Source organism: Camellia sinensis, chromosome 5, assembly GCF_055761805.1.
Source record: "Camellia sinensis isolate YWXY chromosome 5, ASM5576180v1, whole genome shotgun sequence".
NCBI lineage: Eukaryota > Viridiplantae > Streptophyta > Magnoliopsida > Ericales > Theaceae > Camellia > Camellia sinensis.
In genome coordinates this window covers 47,634,374-47,652,986 of record NC_138965.1, presented here as the reverse complement: position 1 = coordinate 47,652,986, position 18,613 = coordinate 47,634,374, and the positions used below count along the sequence as shown (strand labels likewise).

Sequence of the window (18,613 nt, the reverse complement as noted above, 5' to 3'; positions counted from 1 at the left end):
ACTAATTAAATCAAATGCAACTTCCCTAGGATAAAATAGTCCCAAATTTTGAGTGCCAACAAGATATCTAAAAATTCTTTTAACAGCATTGAGATGTGATTCATTAGGATTTGATTGATATCTAGCACACATACAAACACTAAACATAATATCGGGTCTACTTGCAGTTAAATAAATACGTGAGCCGATCATACCTCGATATTTGTTTGATCAACGGACTTACCTTTTTCATCCTTGTCTAGCTTAATGGATGTGCTCATAGGTGTTCCAGCTATTTTTGAGTCATACATACCAAACTTTTTGAGTAGTTCTTTTGTGTACTTAACTTTGTTAATAAAAATTCCTTCCTTACATTGTTTGATTTGAAGCCCAAGGAAATAATTTAGCTCTCCCATCATGCTCATCTCATACTCACCTTGCATACACTTAGCAAATTCCTTACACAAGGTTTCATTAGTAGCACCAAATATAATGTCATCCACATATATTTGCACAATAAGTAAATCATTATTTTTAGTTTTAACAAAAAATGTTGTGTCAATCATTCCTCTAGAAAAACTATTTTCAATCAAAAATTTACTTAATCATTCATACCATGCACGAGATGCTTGTTTCAAACCATATAAAGCTTTTGATAGTTTAAAAACATGATTTGGAAAAGCATCGTCTTCAAAACTTGGGGGTTGTTTAACATAAACTTCATCATTTATAAAACCATTAAGAAAGGCACTTTTTACATCCATTTGATAAAGTTTGAAATCTCTAAAACATGCAAATGCACGTAACATGCGAATAGCTTCTAATCTAGCAGCCGGAGCAAAGGTTTCATCGAAATCAATACCTTCTTCTTGATTGTATCCTTGTGCAACAAGTCTAGCCTTGTTTCTTATAATTGTGCCGGATTCATCAAGCTTGTTTCGAAAGATCCATTTGGTACCGATAATGGTATGATCTTTAGGTTTTGGCACAAGTTCCCACACTTTGTTTCTCTCAAATTGGTTAAGCTCTTCATACATAGCTATCATCCAATATTCATCAAATTCAGTTTCTTGAAAGTTTTTAGGCTCAATCTGTGAGAGAAAAGCCAAGTTACTACAAATATTTCTAAGTGAAGAGCGAGTTTCAACACCTTTTGTAGGGTCACCTAGGATTAAATCCTTAGGGTGATTATGAACAAACTTCAATTCTCTTGGCAAATCATCATTGTTTCCTCCTTCTTCTTGAGGTGGGAGAATAGGTTGTTCAATCCCTTTATTCAACTTACATGGTTGGTTCTCTTCTTTGTAGATACTTGAATCTTCCACATTTGGTTCCAAATCTAAATTATCACTAACAATTTGCTTTTGAGTAGAGATGTTAGTTTCATCAAATATCACATGTATAGATTCTTCCACAACAAGAGTTCTTTTATTAAAAACACGATAAGCTTTGTTAGTTAAGGAATAGCCAAGAAAAATTGCTTCATTAAATTTTGAATCAAATTTACCTAAGTTATCCTTCCCATTATTATGCACAAAACATTTACAAACAAAAGCATGCAAGTAACTAATGTCGGGCTTTCTATCATGCCAAAGTTCATAAGGAGTCTTTTTGAGAATAGGTCTAATTAATGCATGATTTAAAATATAGCATGAGGTGTGAATGGCTTCGGCCCAAAAATATTTAGGAAGATTATTTTCGCAAAGCATTGTTCTACTCATCTCTTCTAAAGTTCTATTCTTCCTTTCTACTACACCATTTTGTTAAGGGGTTCTAAGTGCTGAAAAATTATGTCCAATACTATGCTCATCACAAAACAATTCAAATTTCTGATTTTCAAGTTCTCTACCATGGTCAGTTCGAATATTAGTAATAAGAAAGCCTTTTTCATTTTGAATTCTACGACAGAGTTTTGTGAAAGAAGAAAAGGTTTCATCTTTGTGTGCTAAAAACATAACCCATGTAAATCTTGAATAATTATCAACAATAACAAGACAATACCGTTTACCACCTAGACTAGATGTCCTTGAGGGACCAAATAAATCCATATGCAATAGTTGTAAAGGTCTAGTTGTGGAAATATGAGATTTTGATTTAAATGATGTTTTAGTTTGTTTTCCTTGTTGACAAGCACTACAAAGATGATCTTTTCAAATTTAATTTTTGGAAGTCCAATAACCAAATCCTTTCTCAAAAGTTTAGCAATTAAATCCATATGAGCAAGACCAAGTCTTCTATGCCATAACCAACTATTTTCATTATTGACATATAAACATTTAACATCACTAGCATAGAGATCATTAAGATGAAAAACATAAACATTATCATGGCGATTACCAACGAATAAAGCTTTATGATCATTTGTGCTTTTAATTGTGCAATGTGACTTATCAAAAATAACTCGATTACCTTTATCACATAATTGACTAATACTAAGTAGGTTATGCTTAAGTCCATTAACAAGTAAAACATTTTCAATAGAAGGGTTAGGAGAAATACCGATGCTACCAATACCGATGATTTTTCCTTTCTTGTTGTCTCCAAAAGTAACAAATCCTCCATCTTTCAATGATAGTTTAGTAAAGAAGGATTTATCTCCAATCATGTGTCTGGAACATCCACTATCAAGGTACTACTTCCCTTCTTTAGCTTTGGACTTAAAGCAAACCCACAAGATGACAATCAAATGTTGATTTTTGGTACCCATAATTTCTTGGGTCCTTCTTGGTTAATTTTGTTAGATCACTTAATAATCCAAATCTTTTTAATTCCCATGTTCATAATCTTTTTGAATGGACAATAAGATATATAATGACCTTTCTTTCTACAATAATAACAAGTAATATGAAGGTGTGTCATGAGAGGTGCCTTTTCAAAAATTGTATTGAGATTCTTTTGTTTCTTAATAGGGTCATATCCAATACCCGTTTTATCAAACACACATCTTTGATTTCCAAGAAGCATGTTGAGATTATCTCTACCTTTTACAAAATTTTCAAGTGTTTTTGTTAAATCATCAACATTGTTTTTTAAATTAGTTTTCTCATTAGAGATAGTATCAAAATCATTTTTCAAAATAATTTTTTCTTTCTTTAATTCTTCTACATTAATAGATAAAGATGCAATAGATTTCTTCAACACATCATTTTTGACACAAACTTTTCTAAATTCATTTGATAGTTCATGGAATGCACTTTCAAGTTCTTCATAAAGAGTAGTTACCTTATCTTGAGTAGAGTCTTCATCTTCAAGAGCCATGAGACATAAGTTGGCTACTTCATTTGATGAGGCTTTTTTATGCAATTCTATTTTTCTTTTTGTTTTCAACATTCTCATGTCCTTTCATGATGATCTCATGAGTCATAAGGGAATCCATAAGTTCATCCAATCCAAGTGTAGAGAGCTTTTTGGCTTCTATAATGGCCGTGACCTTTGCTTCTCAATTCTTTGGTAAACACCTAAGAATTTTTCTCACTAACTCACTGTTAGTATAAGTTTTGCCAAGAGATTTCAAAGAGTTTACAATTTCAGTAAATCTAGTAAACATACTTGAAATAGATTCATCAGAGTTCATTTTAAACAATTCATAACTATGAACAAGCATATCAATACGAGATTCTTTCACTTGGTTTGTACCTTCATACGTTACCTCAAGTTTGTCCCAAATTTCTTTTGCCAAATCACAACTTGAAATTCTATTATACTCCTTAGAGTCTAATCCACAAACAAGGGTGAGTTTGGCTTTAGCATTGGCTTGTAATAATTTATGATCCCTCTCATCACATTCATCTTCAGTTTTAGGTACACTAATATTGTCTACTAATTTGGTAGGAATTTTTGAACCTTTGTTGATAATAATTCACATAGCATAATCAGTGGCTTGTAGGTATAGAGTCATCTTATCTTTCCAATGACTATAGTTGTTTCCGTCAAATAATGGTGGCCTATTTATGGCTTGTCCTTCAGCTAAGGTTGCCATGGATCGAAACTCCTAGATGGTAAAATCTAAAACAAGAGTCTAGGCTCTGATGCCAATTGTTACCTAAAAGACAACCTAAGAGGGGGGTGAATTAGGTTTTTACAATTAAAATTAATAATACCCTAACAAAAATTATGACTAGCATAATAGATAAATATAATTAATGAAATAAAAATAATTAAAATAAGTGTCTTAACAACTATGTCAGTTAATGATTTTAGCACAGTAAAAATGTAAAATATAGCTATGGAAATTTAAAATAAAATAAAGAGATAAGGAAGAGAGAGACAAACAAATTTATAGTGGTTCGGCTTCAACTCGGCCTACATCCATTCCTCAAGCTTCACTTGAGATTTTTCACTATCTTTTAGCTTCACATGAGTGCTAGCAACCTCTTTACAAATGAAGCAATCCTCCACGGATTTTACACAGACTTCACAAGCCCAAACCCTTGCAAATCTTAGGTGATTAACAACCACTCTCAAGATTTCAAGAACACAGTGTTTGTAACATTTTTATAAGATGAAATGGTATTTTTGCTTTCAAAGAAATCTTACAATAAATATCTCTCAAAGATAGATATATAAAATGAAGTTTTAATTTTTCTGTAAATCTCACACAGGAAATATGGGCTTAAAGCTATAGGTTTAGTGTATAATTTCTGAGAATAGACGTGAGTGATTATAGATCAAAGAATATTTTTAGGTTTTTTTGTAACTTGTTTACATTAGAGGCTTTGGTATATATAATAAAAATTATAGCCGTTTATGGCCGTTGTATTCATTTGAATTTATAGCCGTTTATAGCCGTTGTAGTCATTTGAATTTATAGCCGTTGTACTTCTATCATTACCAATTTGAATATCTTCCACTCCATCATTACAAATTTGAATATCTTCCACTTGAACCTTTTGAACCTTTTGGCATTTTGAACCTTTATAGCCGTTGTACTTCCATCATTCCTAATTTGAATATCTTCCACTTGAACGTTTTGGCCTGCAGCTGTGCTAGGCTGTTTGAACCTTTGTTTTGGGCTGTTTGAACTCCTGATTTAATCAATTATTAAATACATTCTAACAACAATTAGGATAAAGGTTTAGGTGAGAAACAATGGGACAAAATAAATTTTGATTCTATTTTTCTCTTACAAATAAATCATCAAAATGAATTTTGATTAAAATATAATTAAATAAATCGTCAAAATAAACAAGTCTAATAGTAGTTTTCATGGCATCTAAAAAAAAAGAAAAAAAAAAGAAAAAAAGAAAAAGAAAGATAGTTTTATATTTGATCTTGTTAAAAAGCATATGGGTTCATTTGGGTTTGAATTGATGGGTTTGTGGGGTATGTTTATAATTGATTATGGGTTGTAAAAGCTTGTTTAAGACATGGGATTGGAAGGGTTTGATATTTCATTTGTAACTTTTAGAATGTTCAAGAAAAAGCTTTATATTTATTGGAAATTGGGTTATGTTGTGGTTGTTTACGAATTTGGGGTTTTGGATTAATATTGGTGGATGTTGACTCTTGTTGTGTTTGTTGGGATTTGGAGCACTGAGGTTCCGTTTTCAAAATAAAGTGCAGCTAATTTCCTTTTTACAAAAAATTAGAGTTTGCAATGAACGGGGAATATGGAATTACTTGAGGGTGCATTTATTGTTTTAAATTCTGTAAATGGTGTCTAGAGTTTTGTCCTTGGCCATCGGTGAAGGATGGTATTATGTGTTGTTAGATATAGGTTATGAATATGACTATAAGGTGAGCTATGTAATGTAGGATGGTATGTTGTTGATTATGAATGGACATTGTGATTAGACAATTTCATTATTGAGTTATGGATTATGTTGTTAAAGAGATAACTAAAATGCTTATAAATGTTGTTATGTTATGAGACAATCGTTGGATAGCATGATTTTGGTGTTTAGTAATTCGTATTGTGTTTTGGAAACATTTTAAAAATGAAAGAAAACCCGTTGTTGAACGACGGTGCGTGGAGCACATTTTGAAGGAAAGTGGGTTAATGTATTTAACTGTTAATAGTTGGGATTGTGATAATTGGATTAGGTATATGTATTACACCCGTGTATTATTGATGTTGGTTAGCTTGTTTTACTTTTAATATGATGTTGTTTGGGGGTCCGTTTCCCACCATATTGAGCATGCAAAGCGTGGCGCCTTGATAGAGATTTTCTCGTCCCTTTTGGTTTGCACCTGGTAAAGTATGAAAGGGGGTCTATTTCCCGTCATATCTGAACCGGCAAAGCATGGCATCTTGTGATAGGTTCTTTATTCCCTTCCAGTTTGCGCCCGGTAACATATAACCTGAGGGGCACCACCTTCCGGGTGAGACCGGTAAAGTGTTATGTGTTATCTGTGTTGTGAGATCTGCCATTCGTGTTGTATGCCGGTGGAGATGAAATTGGTCATATGTATTATTCTCGGTTATTTAATTTTAGATATATGCATTATTGGTTTTCGTGTCGTGGTTGCCTTTTAGCCCTTGGGCCTATTATAGCAATCCCGGGTTTACCCTTGTTGTACGGTGATCCGGACATGTGTCCGTGGATGATAGTAGTTGATTATTACCTTGTGTACATCATTTCTTACTTTGTATTTGAGTTATAGGATGTGTTGGGCAGGTTTGTTACAGAATGGTTGAGATTAGAAACCAAAACTAGTTGCCCAGATTTTGACCTGTCCGCTCGAGCGGGGGTTTTGGCGCTCGAGCGGGAGTTTCACCCATCCAGTATTTCCTGTGCAGTGTTGGACGCTCGAGCGTGGGATTGGCCGCTCGAGCGGGATTGTGTGAGTGCCGCTCGAGCGGGGAGTTGGAAGCTCGAGCGGGAGACCTGTCTGCAAAAGTTCTGGGAGTGTGCATCCGGAGCTCGAGCGGGGGATTGGCCGCTCGAGCGGGAGTCTGTGAGTGCCGCTTGAGCGGGGAGTTTGACGCTCGAGCGGGGCGACTTTTATATAAATCCGAGATCCGACTTTTGGATCACTTTTTCAAGATCTTTTCTCTCTCTTATTTTTCCAAAAAGCCATTTTCAGAGCTTCTCACTCTAAAACCGGCCCTTCTCTCTTAGATTTGATCTAGTATGAGTTGTTTGCTCACTTTTGGTCTTTACGAAAGTTGTGTTGATCGTCGAGGGCTACATTTTAATTTGAAAATTTCAGAATTTGAAGCATTTTGGTTTTGGTCTTCATCTCCATTGGAGCTCAAACTTTAAGGTAGGGATAACCTACTCCTTACTATGAGTTTTGTCTTTAAATTTTAGTATTTTGAGATGTTGGGTTGGTTTGGTAATTTGGTGAAAGTTTGGGGCTTTTGTGTAAATTTACAAAAGTTGGGGTTTTAGCTATATAAAGCCTAGATGCATGTTCGGCATGGAAAAAGTGAAATTAATGTTAAAACATTAATGAAAATGGAACCTAAGGGTTGTAATGTTAATTTTGGAAAATGCCCTAATTACATTGATTGATTAATTTGTATAATTAATTGTTCAGAATGTGGGAATTGGAAAGGGAAGGGGATAAAGGGTGTAGTTGGATTATTTATTACTCACCTAGTTGAAATGTTGATTATATATCCATTGTTGCATTTACTTCTGTATAGAAATAACTGCTTTGGGCTATCGGTGGAGGATAGTCGTGATTGTTGTAGACAATGCATGAGGATTAGGCAAACTGAAACTAATTACTGGAATGTGTCATTGAGATTGACGATTGAAAAAAATACATTAAATTTATGTATTGTGTGATGATGTGTATAATTGTTGTTTATATGCATTGTGTTGTGTTGGAGGAGATAGGGGATGTACTCCACGGTTTAGGGGAAGATAGGGGATGGACCTCTAAACCGGATGTGTTGGGAGGAGATAGGGGATGGACTCCATAGATAGAGCTCATATGCTTATCTATTAATGTGTTGACAGAGCTCATATGCTTGTCATTGGAAGTGTGATAGTGCTCATATGCATATCTGTGGAAGTGATGATATAGCTTGTATGCTTATCTGCTGTTGTGTGATATAGCTAGTATGCTTATCTAATATGAAATGGGAAGTGATTGATATGAGTTACTGTCTCATATGAGTTGTTTGGCCAGGTTCTGAGCCATGGTTGTAAATTGAGAATTGAAAGGAATTGGAAAATGGACTGTAATATGAACTTGTATGTCATGAAACCGTAAAGTGTGATAAGGGAAAGTATCTGTGTTGGCCATCTATCAACTGCTAATCTTTTAGTCATTGTTCATATTTGGTTTAGTATATTTCTACTGGGCTGTGGCTCACCCTATATGGGAATATCATTTTCAGGTACAGGTAGCATGCCACCTCCAAGGACGTAGCTTGGGAGGCTAGAGGCGGACACACTTTTGTTGTCTTATTTTTGATGTATTACATGTAAATTCAAGCCAAGGGCTTAATGTGTAATTGAGTTAGTACTCTTTTGTTGTAACCAAGTGTTAACTTGGAAAGCTGTAAGCCTTTAGGGCACTTGCTTTTGTCGTTAACATGTAATACTTTTTGTAATGAAACTCTGATAAATGGAAGAATGTGGAACTTTTATATATCAATGCATGTCTCTATTGATGGGTTTAATGTTGTTATTTTGAGTGCGTTACACCTATGGCTAGGGAAGACAGTAGATGTATTGGTGCGTAGATGCGTATAGTGTATTGAGATGTGGGGATGAGTTTATGACTTGCATGTGAGATTATATTTCCATGACAAATGTTTAAGTGAGATTCCATTATGCTAACGTGGAAAGTTTTATCAATGAAAGAATAGGGTTTTAAAATGTTTTCTTTTGGAAGTAATAATGAGAATGTAAAAAGGAATAAATGATTTCTTATTGTGTTGTGTCAAGATGAGCTTTTGGAAAAAAATGTATTTTTATGAGTATACTTTTGGATATTAATTGTCACACTACTTATGTGGTATATCGTGATGCGTGCATGATCATTTTTGTCTATATGTTGTGATTGGTTAGGATCTTTAGGATCTCTATTGAGCTTAGTGTTCATCCCACGTGTTGACAAATTTTTCAGGTACAAGGTTGGAAGATTGTTCTAGACTTGATGTCTTTTACTTTTTTGGCCATAGGGCCTTTTATTTGTTGGCCGAGAGCCTTGTATTGTATAAGGGTCAATCCCTTTTGTTTTTATCTATTGTTATTCAATGTAAGCCTAAGGGCATTATACCATGTCTTATTTATATATCTCCATCATTGTCGTGAGAGAATGTTACTATTTATTTTGTTTATTTTCTTGAATGGATGAAAACTTTTAAAATGGTAATAATATAAGGATTTGGTAATGAATTCAGGTAATAAAAGTTGGGACGTTACAGCCTAGGTGTGGAAGCTGGACGAGAGTGGGCCTTGGTGACCACACTTAGAGAATAATGAAACATGGAAAATCTGGGTTTCCTTTTGAATAACATGAATGCTCAAAATCATAACTTCTTATTCAAAATCTGGGATTTCATGGTATGAGTTCAAAAACATGAACCTGGGTATCCATACTTGAAGATTTCATAAAAACGAACACAAAAACATGGAACTTGATACAAACTTTTAGATCAAAACAAGGTTTTTTTCTCAATAACACAAGAACATCACTTTCTCTTTCTAAAACAAATCTTTAAATCAATGCACGGCTCATGAATCATGCTAGATCATGCAATGTGATCAGATTAACATATAGAACAACAAAAGTGGATCATGAATCTAACCTAAAAACACAAATCAAATTGTTCAAATTCTAATAATCAAGCTTGGAAAATCTAGTTTCCTCCAAGAACTTCTTCTTTTTCTTCCTAGAGCTTCTCTCTCTTCAAGACAAAGATATGGCAAATGATATAGGTTTCTCAATTGCTAACTGACTAATTCCCACTACTGGGACACGTGGCATCATTTGGTCAAGTCTCCTCATAAAGGTGCTAGAATGAAAGGACAAGAATAGGTCATAGTGTATACAACAAGTAAGGTGGCATGGGTACTTCTGACAAGGAAAGGATCCTGGATCAAAACATAGACTTTGGACAGGTAAGGTCTCCCTCACCTCGGCTAGGAGAAGTGACACTTGGCCTAGGTGTGACACACCTCAGCCTAGGTTGTACAAGTCAAGGAACAAGGTTGCTAGGCGTTGGCTTAGGTGCACAACTTGGCAAGAAGGTGCCCAACAAGGCGACAAGGTTCAAGGATCAAAGGTCTCGGATACCTAGATGGTGCATATCTCGGCCAAGGTGCGAAGGTGGAGGTGGAGGTCAACCAAGATGGTTCCAATGTGTGACCTAGATGTGAGGTAGGAGAAGTAAATAGCTTAGGTTCAACACACAAAGCATAGAACAAAGTATGGATCTTACACCTAGGCAAAAACATAATTTCATAAACAAGACATGATCCCATACTTGGACAAAATATCAAAGTTTACAAGATGCAAGCCTAATCAAGATAAAAATCATGTAAATTCTCATGAATGTGACTAAAGCAAAATGAGGGTTGTTATAAAATTGAAGGAGAGTTCGAATCTTATAACAAAATAAATTTTGGATTTTTTTTTTATTTTTTTTCAATTCAAATCCTAATATTTTGATTTATTTTCAATCTATAAAAGTACAGTGTGATGAGCTGAAGCAAATTAGCGCCTCCCAAGAATTGACTCCTGCTAGGCTAGATGGAGCAGAGATGCGTAATCCACTGAGTCACCACCCCTAGTGGTTGTGAGCCAAGTTTAGAGGTGGGCTTTCATAGCTTTACTTTTTATTTTTATCTATTTTACGTTGTCATATAATATTATTATGGTGCCATATTTTAAGATTGCAATTTGTATATGGTTGCACTTTTCTATCATGATTTATTCTAAGTCAGTCGTGTTTGATCTGTTGCTGTTTAGATTTGTTTGCAAAATGTATTAGTCATTTATCTTATAATACTCAAACAAATTAGAATATAAAGTATTTAAATATAATATTTTCATTGATTTAATCAATATTGATATAAAAATTTCAAGGCCAAAAATAGAATACTTCTTATAATAAATAATAAATAAATAAAAAATCAAGGGAAAATTACAAAGAAATCCCAAAGTTCAAGTCTTTTAACAAAATGAATTCTAAATTTCTAATTTTGTCAATTCAAACCATGATCTTTTGATTTGTTTTCAATCTAAACCATTTGTCTATTTTTATTAACCAAAATTGATGAAAAAAGAATATTGTAATCATTATACTCAATGTAAAAATGTCTAAGATATCCTTTTCCATTTAGTTTAATGACTAAATTTTTTTTTTTCCGTTAAATTTTCTTAACAAAAATAGGCAAATGGTCTAGATTGAAAACAAATTAAAATATTACGATTTAAATTAATAAAATTAAAAATTCAGAGTTACAAAGCTCAAATTTTTTTTTTTTTTTTTTTTCCAAAAATCAAAAACCAAAATTTTGCTCAATATTCTATTTTGAAAAAAAGAAAAAAAGAAAAAGAGGGAGTATTTTTCTGCTAAGTTCATAAAGTGAAAACTCTTAACTTGTTGACAACTAGGGTTACAAACAAGCCAAATCAAGCCAAGCCGAGTTGAGTTTTAGTATATTTCAGCTTATTTATTAAGATTTTAGCGAGTTCGAGTTCGAACTCGAGCTCAACAGAAATTTAACGAACCAAATTCAAGCTGAGTTGGCTTAGATTTTGAACTGAGCTCAAGTCTGCTCACAAGTCAAAAAAAAAAAATGATAAATTCATATTTGTGTATGAGATTAAAGTTACAATTAAAATTTTGATTTTATAATTATATATACAATATGTATAAACACACTAGAAAAAAGTCAATATTTTACCAAAATAATAATATTTACCACCACTATATTATATAAATGTGTTATCTATGATTACCTAGCTATTATTTACATATAAATAAATTTAGCTATTATTTATATTATTTAAACATATAAATAACATATATACCCTAATTTTTATAAATAGTTTTACATTATTTAATATGTAAATAATATATTTATTTTATTATTTAAATAAATGTTAAACGAGTCGAGCTAACGAGTCGAGTTTTAATATGTTTGAACTTATTTATTAAGATTTCAACGACTTAGAGTTCGAACTCAATAAAAATTTAATGAATCGAGTTCAAACAAACCTTTGCTAAACTGAGCTCGAGCCTGTTCATGAACAACTTTGTTCATTTACAACCTTAGAGACAACCCATGACCATAATTAGGGTTGTGCAAAATATTGCACAAATCCGCACCAATCCATTCGCTAACTGCAGATTAAATTTTAAAATTTATAATTTACGTTGGAAACCATTATGCTTCGCTATAGTTAATATATATGTATATATATATATATATATTTTAACTTCTGATGAAATATGAAATTAAAAATGAGTAAGAGAAATTAAAGATGTCAAATTTATTTCAAATTAGTAGTTATATATAATGAAAAATATTATGTGAAATTAATTTGTGTTATATATATGAAAAATACTATACAAATTAGTGTTATATATTATGCAAATGCTTGATAATTGTTTAAGAATATTCTTCAATCAACTAGCAAATTGAAACCTTCCTAAATCGCCCAAACCACGGTTTGGTTATTTGCTAATCCGCTATTCATGCATTGGTTTATAGTTTTACTTCCAAACCGTCCGAACTGCACTACACATACCCCTAACCATATTATACTTATTTGGGTAAATTAAAAATGCACCCGTCCTTTCAAATTTCTAATCATATAACAAATGATCTATTCTATTAATAAATTATTAAATTAATTAACAATTTTTAATGATATTAGAAATATATTTTAATTAATAATTATAATAATTTTATTATTAAATATGAGAGTAGTTAGAAAATTTACCCCATTCTTGTTAAAACGTGAGTTATATGCATAACAACTAACTTGACATATCAAGATAGTAAAACTTTTTCTTTCAAAATTTTAAAATTTCATAAATTTTCTTTTACATATTCATTTTTCATACAAGGAATACTTTTTCTTTTAAAAAAAAAAATTAATTAATTAATTGAGAAGGTTTATCAAACAAGAAGTATATTCAGGCTCCTTTGTTTCACCATAAAATATTTTTTATTTTTGATTGTTTAGTTGACCAAAAGTAAATAAAATATTTTTTTTGTTTTCAAATATATATATTTTTCTTATCATGGTCAAGATATTCCTTAACATACTTATCAAATCTCACAGCTTTTATAAACACCAAACATCTTTATTCTCAAGTAACATGAGAAGACATAATAAATGGTGATTGGTGAGTGAGTATGACCATTTTTATTTTTATTTTTTCTTTTTATAGTTTACTTTATAATTGATTCTTCATTAAGATTTCTGTTGTAAAAAAATATTTTAATTGTTAACTAAAAACCGAAAGTAAAAATAAAAAAACTTACTTTTAGACAAAATCATTTTAGATGAAAAATATTTTATAGTGAAACAACCGGAGCCTAAGTTGCATTCAAAAAAATTCTCAATCTTTCATAAATTTTTAATTTCTATACAAAAGCTTTGAAATTTAACAATTTCTATTGAATTTTGTAGTTTCTCACATAGAAATTTTAAATTTTCATAAATTTTTGAAAAACTTTCAAAAAAAATTATTTCAGAGTTTCTTATAACAAAATAAACCATTGATTTTTAATTTTATCAATTTAAATCATAATTTTTTGATTTGTTTTCAATTTAAACCATCCGTTTTTTTTCATTAAAAATAAAATTGAAAAAAAAATCATTAAACTCAAAGAAAAGAATATTTAAGATCTTTTATGTAAGCCTATTGGGTTTCATGACTAAAATATGTTTTTGTTTTTTTTATCGATTTTACTTAATAAAAATAGTCTAATGGTTTATATTGAAAATAAATTAAAAGATAGTAAAATAGGATATTGTATTGGCAATTTTTAGTGATTAAAATTGGATTTAATGGGTAGATTAATTGTGTGAGGCCAATTTCACCATTTCATATGCTTAGTCAGCCCCACACAACAAGCTTGGAAGATTTGCATACATATTTTTACCATATTTGAAAAAGGTTATATATAAAAAGATTTTGAAAAAGCTTTCCTAAATCATTTTGGAAAAGATTACAAATCTGGCCTTGCCCTGTTGGGCGATCGCTCGCACGATTGGTCAGTAGTCTCAACATTTTGAAAAAGAGAACTTCGTGATCGAAAGGCCAGCGATCTCTCTTGAGGTGTGATGGATCGCTATTCCACATTTTTCCTAAACTTAATTCTATTTGTCTTGGAAAACTTTTTTTCTTTTATAAACATGTATTTCTAAAACCGAATTTGGTGATCTCAATTATTCTGTTTTCATAGAAAAATATATTTTCTCTTTATAGAGTTGAATTTGAGAAATTCATAAAATACTTTACGTTCTTGCATTGTTTGTACTAGACTTTTGGCAAATTAGGTATTTGGAGCCATTCGTGAACAAAGATTGGAGCTGAAACTTTGTGAAATCTTGAAGATCAATAAGGCTGACTGGGTCAAGTTGTGCATGTAGGAGTTATTACAAAATATCATATTAGGTAAACCTGGGTGAAGGTTGTAAGTACTCTCGACTTTCTATTTGTATTCTTTGATTATAGTGCAATTTCTCTGAGTGTTGGGATCGTAATTTTTTACCTAATTGGGTTTTTCATGTAAAATCTTGTGTTCGTGTGTTGATTATTTTTACCTGATTTAATTTGTTTAATCAACTTATTTGATCTTAAAATTGATAATATTAATTTATTGGCCTATTCACCCCCTCTAGGCACTGAATATTCAAATTATGTAATTTTAATTAGAATTTAAGTTGACAAAATTATAAAGGTTAAATTTTAATTTTTTTTATAATTTTCTGTATTTTTTTTTGGGGGAATGATTTTAACAAAAATTCGAGAACTTTGGGCAAATTACAAACACCCCCCTCGAGGTTTGGTAAAAATACAAATTCTCCCCTGAGGTTTGAGAAATTACAAATTGCCCCCTGAAGGTCAAATTTTCATAACAAATTAGGGGAAATTAGAGGGGAATCTGTATGAAAATAAAAATCTCAGGGGGCAATTTGTTATGAAAATATAAACCTTAGGGGACGGGATGTAATTTCTCAAACCTCAGGAGGAAATCTATATTTTCACCAAATCTCGAGGGGTGTGTTTGTAATTTACCCGAGAACCTTTTTATTCTCACTCAGTAGCATGAGGCGCCATTACAAATTCATGTCACAATAGTTCCACCTGGAAAAATTTGAATGCAACTAATCAAAATAAATAAATAAATAAACTATATTGATAGTCCCTGTATCTTGTCATTCGTATTATTTTAATCTCTATAATTTTAATTTACTTAATTTTGATCTTTAATTTTAAATTTTATTTCAATTTAATTCAATTGATAACGCTAATTAGGGTTTTCAAGAAAAATGATCACTGAATTAATTAAGATTAATTCAATGAGTTAAATAGGTTTCTAATTTTGTCTATAAAAATATAAAATATTACGCTTACCTGCGTATTTCTCATATATATATATATATATATAAACTAACAATTGTAATGAATTAGATCAAATTGAGACAAAATCATAAATTGAAAATCAAAATCGAGCCAATTAACATTACAAAAATTAAAATAACACAAGGGCCAAGATATAAGGATTGTCGGTATAATATGCTAAAAATAAAAATAAAAATAAAAATTCTAGGCATTTCTAAGAAAAAACAAATGTTAACCACATGAGTGACCTTTGCGATTAGACTCTAAACCGATACTCCAGAGGTCACTCTTAAGTGGTCCTACACAGCAAAACTATTTAACCATATAACAGTAAGTCCCAAACTCGCATACAAGTAGATCTTTAAACCCATACTCTTGATATTGGATATGGCTCGTCCAAATTTAAAAATTCATCCTACCAACCAGTGATGGACCTAGGATTAGATAATTGGGGGGCAAAAAATAAATAAATAAATAAAGATGGAAAGACATCTAAGGTTGGATTTAAAGGCAATAGATTTTCATGCAATTAACACTAGTGATTTTTCATGTTATTAATTGAAAATGGATAAACTTTGTTAAATATTTGATATAACAGTCATATCACTAATCAATGAAAGTTCTTACATTATGGTAGTGAAAAATAATGGTTGGCTTAGTGAGAGACAAAAACTGTCAATCTAATTTTATATATCATTTTTTATCGGTTGAGACACTACAATTCTCACTTAAGCCTTCCATGTTTTATAAAGTGAATAATATAATTATAAATATATTTTAGAACATAATATGTTAGCAACTTTGATAGAGACCCCCACTCCTTTCCCACCCCCACCACCCCCACACACACGTGGGGGTTGGTCATTGAGGGAAAAAAAAAAAAAGAAGGGCCAATCAGCTCCCACTGGGGTCTGGGGGTCTCCCCCAGTGGGGGTCCAAACCATTTTCATATGTTAGGGAGTTGTCATTTGGTAACTTTCAATTTTTGTCAAAAAGTCGCTATAAGTTGTCACATCACACTCTTTAATTTTTTACATATATTTTTGTAAAAAGTCAAAAAAATATTAAGATAGAATGTTCCCAAACGAGACTACGTATACACGTTATCAAAATATGCCTCCGTTTGGGAAGTGGGTTGGCTTTTTGGCTTTTTTGGTTATTTTAGCCTGGGCTAAAAAGCTTAGCTTGGGAAGGACTTTTTGGCTTTTTGGCTTTTTTGACTTTTTTTGTGAGAGAAGAATGTAATGATTATAGGTTGAATGTGATGTTTTGTTTGTTATGGCTAAAATAGCCTATTTTATTTTTTGTGGCTAAAATAGCCAAAAAAACCTGAAAAAGCCCTTGTCAAACACAGGCTATATGTAACATAACCATAACAAATTAATTGTAATTTTTTCACCAAATAGTTCATAATATTTTGCGCGATACCATTCATAATATAACTGCAATAATTTATAAATTTTACTTTAGAAATACACACTATTACAGGTATAAAAATAGCCCACGACATGTGACCGGCTCAAAATCCACCTACAGCCCGAGGTGAGCCCAGCCTGGTTATATAGCATTCTACTATTATATTATAAAGTGTTGTTAAAAAAATATTAAACTAAGAACATGAGAAATAAATGAGAGGGGACCCTACGTAAGAGAGAAAGTTGCTCATGTTAAACCAACACTACGTTCCGTCCCTGCTACCACATGTAGTGTAACCAGAATAATTAGCCCGAGGAAAGTTCAAGTTTATATACCCAAGCCTTACCAAGTCTGCTGTAGCCCTTGGGTTCTACGCATTTCTAGCAGATTGGCTTTGAATAAAGTCCCCGACCTCTGCAATTAGGTACCAAAGTTGGGGCAATTCAGGAAAGATATAGAAGCCATGGATGGCGTTTGGATACTCAATCAACTTCACTTCCTTCCCTGATTTCTTCAACCCCTCAACATACCTCTTCTGCCAGTCCTGTAACGGATCACCACCACCAACCACCACCAACGTCGCCGGAAACTTCACCGCCTCCGACACATCACCACCACTCACCGCCTCGTGGTTTCGGTCCGATCCTATTGGCAAAAACGACCTCCACATCCAGTCGGTTCGTTTCACATTCAGAAATGGAGCTCTACTGAGCCGGAGTTCCGATTCACTGCGCTCTTCTCCACCGAAGAACGGCTGTATCTCCACCAAACCAATAATATTCAGCTTCTCAAACTCGTGTCGGCCGTATCTGACCGCCACGTGGTGGGCTATGTTGCCGCCGGCGCTGTCGCCGGCGAGAAAACAACGGTTGAGATCAATGTTGGAGGGTAATACGGCGTAGTTATGGGCGTCGATGAATTTGAGGGTTTCAAAACCGTCGTCGTATTGGGAAGGGTAGCGGTGGTTGGGGGCGAGGCGGTAGTTGACGGAGGCGACGGTGACTTGGAGTTGCGCGGCGAGGTTGCGGCAGAGATGGTCGTAGATTTTGGAATTGGCGGCGGAGTTGAGGAATCCGCCGCCGTGGAAGTAGATGAGTAAAGGGAGGAGGGTGGTGGTGGAGGAGGAGAAGGTGGAGGAGGGGAGGTAGAGGCGGAACCAGAGATTGCTGGAAGGGTCGACGGTGATGTCGGAGGAGGAGACTCCATTGATGGATTTGGAGGGTGGAGATTTGGGGTCAACGTTGCGGAGGAAGCGGAGGATGAGGTAGGAGAGACGGCAGGCGTCGAGTATGAAAGAACCCAAGTGTACAAATAGGCGGGTCTTCCATGGAAGCTCAGTAGCACCACATGAACCGTGTTTAACGCCCATTCCTCAATTATATATATGGGAATGGTTACTTTCGTATTCATTCATATATACACACATATATATGTATATATATATATATATATATTATTCATAATAGTGATATGGAAGAAAAATTATTTGTACAAAATATTAATTTCAACACGTATTGATAAATTTGAATAATAATAAATAAATAAAAAACACGTATTGATAAATAGCCGAACAAATCATATTTTGTTTTATAGATAGATGATTATAATTGTCGTCTATTTCAAAATAAGATTAATTTATGCATATGTCTAGTAACATTTGATAAAAATTGATTTTTTTTTTTTTTGTATAATTAATCTTTATTGTTAGACTTATAAAATAAA

The 18,613-nt window shown here is 32.7% G+C and overlaps 1 pseudogene across 1 annotated transcript; it reads right to left on the bottom strand.

Annotated features, from left to right (window-relative positions):
* Positions 1 to 16,909: 16,909 nt before the first annotated feature.
* Positions 16,910 to 18,304, bottom strand: LOC145790614 (putative carboxylesterase 18 pseudogene; annotated as a pseudogene). Its single transcript, XR_014329475.1, has one exon. The product of XR_014329475.1 is annotated as a putative carboxylesterase 18 pseudogene (transcript).
* Positions 18,305 to 18,613: the final 309 nt, after the last annotated feature.